We start from the raw sequence: 10,717 nt of genomic DNA, 5'->3' as shown, positions 1-10,717 counted from the left end.
TGCCCCACGGACCTGGCCCTCCATCCCGCCCCCGGATCCGCCTCTGCTCCACCTCCCTCCTGGACTGTTTTTGGAGCGTCTGGAAGCCGCTCTTTGGGGAGGGGCTATGTAACGATCACCAGCTGGAGTGCCTCTGAGAGTCACCAGAGGGCACTCCACACCAGACTGATCACATCACAAACTCAACTTCCCATCATGCCGCTTACCTGGGACTGATTGCACATACACCTGCAGCTCATCCACACTCATCTCATACACCTGCAGCTCATTCACATACACCCATATAAACCTGTCACTCTTCAGTTCACTGCGAAGTATTGCATTGCCCCGGTGTACAATTTCTGAGCGTTTTCCCTGTGTTTGCTGAACTGTTACTGACCTTGGATTGTTTATACCGACTTCTGATTCTTCTGCTGCCTGTCTTGACCCGGATTGTTCATTGGACTGTGATTCCTGCCGCCTGCCTCGACCCTTGCCTGTTTTCTGTTTCTGCTCTGAGATTATCTCCATTGTTCTGTCTGCCCCTGATTTACCCTGCCTGTTTATTCTAATAAAGCTGCAATTGGATCTTACTGCATCCTCCACATCATTACACTGTCATTGTAGTCCTGTGACATAGTAGAGTCATATGCTCTATACATATGTTTCTTTGTTTTGTTTTTTCCCTGAAAAGGATTTATATTGTTGCTGTGTTCATGTTCAGCTGCTGAAATTGAAAGTAAAGTGACACAAGATTTCAGCATAAAGACAGGTACTGCGTAACAGGAATAACAAGTTTTGCTGTCTGATAAAAGCAAAAATACTTTTCAGAAAGACTGCTGGTGATTTATGGTCTGAGGCACACCCTTACGATATATGAATGATCAATATACACTCACCTAAAGGATTATTAGGAACACCATACTAATACTGTGTTTGACCCCCTTTCGCCTTCAGAACTGCCTTAATTCTATGTGGCATTGATTCAACAAGGTGCTGAAAGCATTCTTTAGAAATGTTGGCCCATATTGATAGGATAGCATCTTGCAGTTGATGGAGATTTGTGGGATGCAAATCCAGGGCACGAAGCTCCCGTTCCACCACATCCCAAAGATGCTCTATTGGGTTGAGATCTGGTGACTGTGGGGGCCATTTTAGTACAGTGAACTCATTGTCATGTTCAAGAAACCAATTTGAAATGATTCGAGCTTTGTGACATGGTGCATTATCCTGCTGGATGTAGCCATCAGAGGATGGGTACATGGTGGTCATAAAGGGATCGACATGGTCAGAAACAATGCTCAGGTAGGCCGTGGCATTTAAACGATGCCCAATTGGCACTAAGGGGCCTAAAGTGTGCCAAGAAAACATCCCCCACACCATTACACCACCACCACCAGCCTGCACAGTGGTAACAAGGCATGATGGATCCATGTTCTCATTCTGTTTACGCCAAATTCTGACTCTACCATCTGAATTCTCAACAGAAATCGAGACTCATCAGACCAGGCAACATTTTTCCAGTCTTCAACTGTCCAATTTTGGTGAGCTCGTGCAAATTGTAGCCTCTTTTTCCTATTTGTAGTGGAGATGAGTGGTACCCGGTGGGGTCTTCTGCTGTTGTAGCCCATCATTCAGTTTGGACTTAAGGAGATTGTCTTGACCAGGACCATTGTCTTGACCAACTGCCATGTGATTGGTTGATTAGATAATTGCATTAATGAGAAATTGAACAGGTGTTCCTAATAATCCTTTAGGTGAGTGTATTAAATGATGAATAATATATTGTGTAAATGTATTACAATATATTGAATAATACATAAGGAATTGTATTATTTTTCATGTATTGAAAAATATGTGGCAATATATTTACTTACATATCATAATGTTATGTATTTTTATATTTAGTAATGCACATCATAACCTATAGATGTACATGTATGTGAATAAATAATATTGAACATATATTTACTTGCAGTACAAACATAGAAATATATAATGTAATATATTCCTTATATTTTATAATTATTTACATTAGATATGTTTCATAATTTCATATAGTTAGTTTACTATAGCACAACCACACCTGCATGTACTAAATCATTTAGCAAGGAGACTATCACTGTGCTGAAGAGCACACAACCATTTTTTATAATAAATAAATCAACATATAATCTATAGGACATTAGGCCAATCGTCAACCTAACCACAAGCTCTACTCTTTAGCACAATGGTGACCCCAAAAACTAGGACATACCAGAAACCCTTTTAAATTCCAAAATAATATAAACACTAACAGATCTCCCACTATATTAATATTGAGCAAAACACATGAAATAACACTTAATTTTAACATTTGACTCTCCTTTAACAGTCAGAAGAAAAGCATTCTGGGAACTAGAAATCTGCTGTAACTCATTCTGTGAATGTGTGTGTATATACATTCACATTTATATGGGAACATGTATGTGCAATATACACAATAAAGGATAAATATGAATATTAGGCATGTAATGCTATTTTTATATAAATATATTGCCATACATGAAAAAAGCATATTTCAGTATATTGAAAAATATAAGCAGAAGTTTCAGAAATGTACAGCAAGAGTCAAAACAGTGATGCGGTAAAGTAATATTGTGTTTATTTATATGAATAATACACTTTACAATTGGGTCAACTGTACAAGTGTATTTCTTGTCAGTAGTATTAAGATTCAGCTTGTGTCAAAAATGATTGATGGCTTTTTAATTAATGATGATTGATGGGGTTGACCTTTTGACCTTGCCCCTCCCCCTGCCCTTGGGTTGACCTTGACCTGCCCTTGCCCTAGCGGTGACCTTGTGTGTAATTGAATAATAGGATAATTGAATAATAGGATAATTGGATAATATGTCTATAACCTTGTGAGTAGGGCTCACCTGCGATAATTAATGCGATATGGCTCAGCTTGTCAGTGAACTACGGCTCTGTGTTGTAAATGCCGCTCCATCTGAAAGCAGATGATGGCGATTTACTACTAATCAAGGAACCGGCTTTACTGACAAGATGCGCAAAACAATGTCATGCGATATATCGCCCAGCCCAACTTGTGAGTATAAGTGGATTCATTGTTTAATATTTGAACTTTTATATAATGGAAGTTATAAGGGTTATAGATATCAGGATGTGTGTCGCATACAGGCAGTGGCATCCTTAAGTTGTATCTGTGAGAAAATGACCACATAGGCCTATCTTCAGAGAGAGAGAGAGAGAGAGAGAGAGAGCGAGCAACAATGAAAACATTTAGAAACTATGAACCCTCAGGCTGTCCCCACTGATAGGCTGCTTAAGGTCCTTCCGATCAGCGCTGCGTCTTCTGAGCAAGAAGTTACTTGACAATCATTAATGATAGCTTCAGGATATAGGCTGATAATGATTTTTGTACTGTAACTGCATATTATATCCCGTACACCTAAACACGACCATCACAGAAAACGGCATTTTTACATTTAAAAAATAAATAAATAAATAAATAAATAAATAATTTAATTTAATTTCTAAGCTGTTTTTTCACACACTCACACACACACACACACACGGTTCTAAAAAATAAACTAATCTCTATTTTTAAATTAAATTATAATAAATAAAATATATAACCAATGAATAATAACATATGTTACTAAAATGTATTTAAAAAATGTAAACATAGTTTTAGCTAAATGAATATATAAATAAAAAGTATATATATGAACACCTTCCATTTTCAGAGCACTGAAGAAGTAGTTGTTTATGCAATGATAAAAAACAAATTAACAAATCAACTTAACAGTTTAAGTTGTCATAAACAAAACAATCCCAGACCCTCCCATTGATAAACCACAGTGTGAAAGGAATGTTCCTCACAGAGAGGAGAGGAGTTACAGACCAGATGAGCCTCGGGGGACAATGTCACAGTAAAGCTAGCCTGCGTTCCAGAGCATTCTACATCCAGAGTTCTATTCATACTAAATTCATTTAAAAGCATAACCTTAAAAGTTTAAATTAGATATTTTAAAATTAAAAGACTGTTTAAATCAAATCTTTAAAGTTTTATTAAAGTCATATTTTCTATATATCTTCTTAGAAGATTACTGTAATGATTTTGTTTAACAGTGACCTAAAGTATAATTGTTATTAAACAATGTCTGTTCAAAAACTTTAAGATTGTTGAAAAACTGTAGGCCTACTTAGTCGTCTTAAATCTCATTTATATGAAAAGATTCAATCAGCATTTTTTTTTTTTTTTTCATCCATGTGGGGTTTCCATTTTTATGGTGGGGGCTTTCCATAGCCATAATGATTTTTGTACTGTAACTGCTATCCCGTACATCTAAACACGACCATCACACATTTTCAAAAATTAAATAAATAAATAAATAATTTAATATAATTTCTAAGCTGTTTTTTCACACACACACACACACACACACACACACACACACACACACACACACACACACACACACACACACACAGCCATGTTTATGTGATTTGTGATGACATTCCATAGGCGTAATGGTTTTTATACTGTACAAACTGTATATTCTATCCCCTTACACTAACCCTACCCCTAAACCTACCCATCACAGGAAATTCTGCATTTTTACATTTTTAAAAAAACACTGCTTAGTATGTTTTTAAAGCCATTTGAAAAATGAGGACCCCCAAAATGTTCTCATAAATCACGTATTTTCCTGAGTGTCCTCATTTGCTGGTGTGTTATCATAAAAATGTCCTCAGTTGTCATGAAAACAAGTACACACACACACACACACACACACACACACACACACACACACACGCACAGTCGGTTCTTAAAAATAAACTAATCTTTATTTTTAAATTAAATTATTATAAATAAAATATATAACCAATGAATAATAACATATGTTACTAAAATGTATTTAAAAAATGTAAAAATAGTTTTAGCTAAATGAATATATAAATAAAAAGTATATGTAACCAGGGCAAAAATATCCTGTAGCCTACTCATGCTAACCCGCCTCTGGAGGGCACCCTGGTGCACATGGGTAGTGCAGTAACGGATAGAAAAGGAGAAGTTGTTTTTTGCCGATATCAGAGCCCGTCTACGGAGAGCCTGCCCACTCCCTATTAAGCCCTATTGTACCGAATTTTGGTTGTAGTACCACCAGAGTTCCACTGGGGGCGCTCGCCATGAGTGCAGAATGAATGGGAGTCAATGGGGCTAGACGGCTAAATTTGTCTCTTTCACCCGATTGCCGTTGAGAAATCTCAGATCTGATTGTAGATTTTGCAAGTTCAACATGGGTTTTAGGTCGAAAGTTGAATGAACGAGTACTTATGTCGTTTTGATTTCTTACAGGTTGAGTTGTTGTTGCCCATAACACGCTAGCATTCTGCTAATGACGTCAGCATTCTGACGTCATTGACATTTTGAAAGACTTTTTTAAAGCAAATAAGTGACTCTAAAAAATCTAACACCCAGCAATGTGTAATTTCTTTGCATCTTCTTTCGAATACAACATTCAAATTACTAGACAAAAAATTATATCCTGAGAAAAGTGGATTTTGAGGGGTATACCGCCATTGACCTCCATTCATTCTGCACTCGTCCTGTGAGCGCCCTCATATGGAATCGGAGTGGAACTGCAACCAGTTCAGAAGCCGGAAGTGTAGTGAGAGTGAAACTTCTCGCCATATTAGACATTCTCTGCCGATATATAGGCTGTGTCCAAATTCAGGGTCTGCATCCTCCTTAGGATCCTTCCTACCCGGTTGAAGGAGGAGGGGTCCTCCGACGACCGCAAAGCCCGGAAGTCGGTGTTTGTGAATTTGGACAGCCTACCCTTCTTTCACATATTTTCAGAGGAGAAAGGCCGCGAAATTTAAAAATACTACTGTTACTGTGTCACGAAATGTAGTTTTAAGAGTTTTTCAGTCGACAATGTAGTTGTTTAAAGCTCAAATCTGTGGTTTATTTATAAAGAGAGCGCCATTTTAAAAAATGTTATCTGACGGTTTCGGAGTTGTGAGATCCAGGGATCACCGGGCGCTCAGCGCTCATGTACCCCGCCGAGAACAGCCTTGCCTCGGCTACGTTCTGACGTTCGCCGCTGTCAGTCTAGTGAGAATAATTCGTCTTGTGTTTATCTAACAGGCGATCTTTGGTTTCGTAATCTATAATTTGTTCCTTGGCAGATTGTTGTGGCTGAGGGCAAAGTGAAGTTTCATAACTTTATATATTTAGGCTTATTTAACTTTAACGGTGTAGCCTGCTGTATGTTTGACTGAATAATCGTTTACTTTATTTCTTGACTTGTAGCTTCTTATACCTTTTAAAAACTGAAATTTAACAAAAAGAGACAGGGTTGCGTCATTTTATTTTATATAGCCTATGTAATAATATGTTAAAATGTATAAATTTACATTATTTATTATTGTTATTATAATAATATACCACTTGCAATTATCAATCTGTTATAGTTATGCTGTTAAATTATTTTACTCTTCATAGTAACTATTTAACTTATTATTTTTTATTGTCTATATTCTGTAATTGATATTTCATATTCTATTGCTATTATTATAGTATTATACATAAACTATATGCTATTATCAATATATTATTATTATTATTAATTATTATTATTATTATTATTATTATTATTATATTAGTACTTATGATATTATATAATTATACTTTTCATTACTATTTTATTTGCTGTATACTGTTTGTTTATTTTATTGACTAAACTGTTTACTATTAGCCTACCTCTCACTTTATCTTATATTTACTATTTGCATTGCACTGTAGTTGTACCATATCATATGTATTACCATAAAGGATCCATCAGTTATCTTTGTTATTGCTAAAATCGGGTCAATGACAGAATATGCTTTTCCCACAATAAGAAAACTTTATTTAATTTAATGTGAAAATTAAATTATATCTCAGTATGGGGGTGTTCACAATTCTTATCCAAGAATGAAAAGCCAAATACATGACAAGCCTGAGCTTTGCCCATTCCTTATTAAAAAAAAAAAAAAAAAAAAATTTCAACCACTGAAAAAATATTTTTTTTTGAAAAGCCAGTTTTTAAAAAACTTGCATCGAAAAGCATACTCCTCTCCCACTCCGCTACCGCTCGCTTCGTCCGCCATTACGCTCTGCCGAAAAGAATTATGGGATAGGTAGGACGGGAAAGGATCCACCACACCCATCCTTCCAATTCGGGGAAAAGGAGGACGTATTTGTGGGCCGCATTTGAAGGATCCTACGAATTTGGACAGCCTTCGTCGCGGCGCTGTGACGTAACATCCTTCAAATGAGTACTCCGAAGGATGTAGACCCTGAATTTGGACACAGCCATAGACATTTCAGAGCACACGTGAGCTGAAGCGCGTTGGAAACTAACACCAACTTGTTCGAAAGAAAAAGGGGAAACCCCAAATTTGGTGTTTTGTTTGTTGAGCGGTTGGAGCAGTGATTGATCGCACGGATTCCGTATTTCTCCCGAGTGCCAGAGATTTCTGTGTGGAACGATCATACATTCCACAGTGACGGTGATTGAGCAGGGGAGAACGAAGAGTCGTGAGTTCACATGAGATGACCGCTGCGTGAGCTTTCTAGTGCGGTGCAGCGCCTTACGGAAAAGCATAATAAGCCACTACCGTTGTTTATTTGGGGTATAAGTGCTCACATAAACAGTTTGGGGTATTCTGTTTTATTTTTGAGAAAGTTACAATTATTTGCATAAAGCTGAAAATGGAAAATTAACACAAATTGAGTATTGTGAAAGAGAACTTAGGCCTACTGAGGGGAAGATACGGAAGTGTGACTGACTATTATCTTTTATTTTGGTTTGTTTCTTTGTACATTTGTGGAACATTGTGATTCACAGCGTACGTGGCGAACTCTGTTTGAAAGTGTTCCCTTTTGTTCTTTTCCTGTTGTTACTGTATAAATTAATATACCTGCCCACAAACGGAAACCCGTTTTTTAGATGTTTGGTTGTGTTTGAGTTTTGTATAGTGAACACATTTTCAATGCCACATATATAACACCTTCCATTTTCAGAGGACTGAAGAAGTAGTTGTTTATGCAATGATAAAAAACAAATTAACAAATCAACTTAACAGTTTAAGTTGTCATAAACAAAACAATCCCAGACCCTCCCATTGATAAACCACAGTGTGAAAGGAATGTTCCTCACAGAGAGGAGAGGAGTTACAGACCAGATGAGCCTCGGGGGACAATGTCACAGTAAAGCTAGCCTGCGTTCCAGAGCATTCTACATCCAGAGTTCTATTCATACTAAATTCATTTAAAAGGATAACCTTAAAAGTTTAAATTAGATATTTTAAAATTAAAAAAACTGTTTAAATCAAATCTTTAAAGTTTTCTTAAAATCATATCTTCTATTTATCTTCTTAGAAGACTTCTGTATAATATAAATGATTTCACTTAAATTTAACCTAAGGTATTATTTTTAACATTATCATTATTAATTATTAACAGTGTCTGTTCAAAAACTTTAGATTTAAAAAAAATAAAGCAAAATCTATGCTTAGGCGTCTTAGATCTTATTTATACAAAAATATTTCAAACAGTATTTTTGTCCATACAACATGGACCATGTTGTCAAAGTTTGTCACAATGTTTTGTTGTTGTTGTTGTTTTTTGTTTTGTTTTTAAGAAATCCGAGGACTCCACATTGCTCTTATTTAGACTAAGTTGTATAATTTGGAAAATCACCACACATTTTCAGAGACGCTATGTGCCTCTGTGGTCCGTGACACGGCATAAGTAAAGTTTGTCTAGAGCGAATATTTAATTTTACTCATCTTAATTCAAAGCATGATCTTACTTTTTCTTCGGTAGCTATGATCTATTGCACATATAAGATGTATAAGATCATTTTTACTTTTCTTGTATCTCCCGAACTATCCTTAATCCGTGTGGAAACACACTGGGTGAAACCCTTTACTGAGAATATACTATCGGTTATCTACTCAAAATATTTTTTTAAAAGTTTAAAATGTTAGCATTTGTTGATGCGACAGGCTGTCTATCTGTTGGCCGCATGAACAGACTTTGGGGAGAGCTGATGATACTATAGCAGGAAGCATGCCCTTTGACCTCCTCGATTTTGGAGGCTTTTTTGTTAAAGACCCCACAAGTTAGTCCTTAAAGGTGTTTAAATTACAAAATACCATTTTTCAACCGAGTGAATCTACACATGAGAGGCCTTCAGAAGTCGTAACTTCAAGGGTCAACGGCTTAGGTCAATTAGCGAAAACACTGCATGTGTAAGGTAGTTCCCTTTCGAGAACGGTCACTTCGTATTGCATAATTCAGTGGGGAAACTTTTTTTGGTTTCTGAGTTGGGTGTGTACGTCAGGTGTATTACCTTAATTACCTACGGTGTATTACCTTAATCACTGTCTTGTTTGCTAAAACATAGCACCATTTTGAAACATATCAGCAACTCCGCTAGGCTTAAGGCCTACATTAATCCGGATACATTTGAAAACGGCGTTTTCGTTTATAAACGCTCTCCGTCCACACTAGCGTTTTCAAGCGTTTTCGGACGTTTCAGTGTGGATGAGAAACTTTTGAAAAACGCCTGAAAACACGAAATTCACCTTTATTGCGCATGTGTAAAACCCCACAAACGCTCACTGATATGATTCAGATGGAAAAATAAATAATAAAGTTATCGCGCAATTCTTCTGACAGGATAATTTTATTTAGTAAAATATCTCACCATTCACTGATGCGTCCAGGTCGCACGCAGACACCATATGTTTGGTCTAAAACGCGACTGTTCTCATGTATTACCGCAGGACAGCAAATGTGAGTAAATTCTGTCATCTTTGCAGGACTGTGATATGAAGAGTGTGCAATGTAGAATATTTTTAGCAATAGTGTGAAAGTGAATAGCACATAACAGGCACAATACTGGTATAAACGTGAATACCTATTGGTACAATATGCGTCACATGACTAAAATTACGTCATCGTTTTTAAATCTCTCCGGTTTCACAGTCCACACTACAACGCAAAAACGGCATTTTCAAATGTATACGCTTTGGAGTGCGTTTTCAAAAAGCTTCGTTTTCCTTAATAAAAACGCCGTCTCAGTGTGGACGGAAGGCCAAAACGGAGAGAAAAAGATGCGTTTTCAAACGAAAACGTATTAGTGTGGACATGGCCTAAGATATTTTTTACACAGTGGGGTTAGTTGTAGCACAGTGTTACCACTAAGCCGCCAAGTGTACAACAATAATGTAATGAAAACAGGGAGCCACACACCTTTTCATGTTTATTTATTTATTATTAGTTATTTTTTTATATATTTATTTTGCCACATTTAACTTTTTTGGACTTTGTTGGAATTTAAATGTCAAAGATCACTTGTTTTTTATTAAAAACTCTGTTTTTCATGCAATAAACCCTTTAAAATGTGATTTTTAGCTCATTTTTATTATTATTACTGTTATTAATAATAATAAAAAAAAAAATGATCACCAAAATGATTTGATATGACAAAAAAAAAAAACATTATAGTTCCAACTTATTTGTTTAAAACATTTTAATTTAATTTAAAAACAAAAATAAATTATAAAACTGGAATTCATTTTTTAAATGTGGTGGGCATATCGTGGGCTGCATTTGCATTCTTGACGGGCTGCAGGTTGAGAACCACTGCTCTAGAGCAAGTGTCCAGGC

Source organism: Rutilus rutilus (genome assembly GCF_951802725.1).
Source record: "Rutilus rutilus genome assembly, chromosome: 2".
NCBI classification, from domain to species: Eukaryota; Metazoa; Chordata; class Actinopteri; order Cypriniformes; family Leuciscidae; genus Rutilus; species Rutilus rutilus.
The sequence above is the reverse complement of the archived record's forward strand: the minus strand, read 5'-3'. Positions refer to the sequence as shown.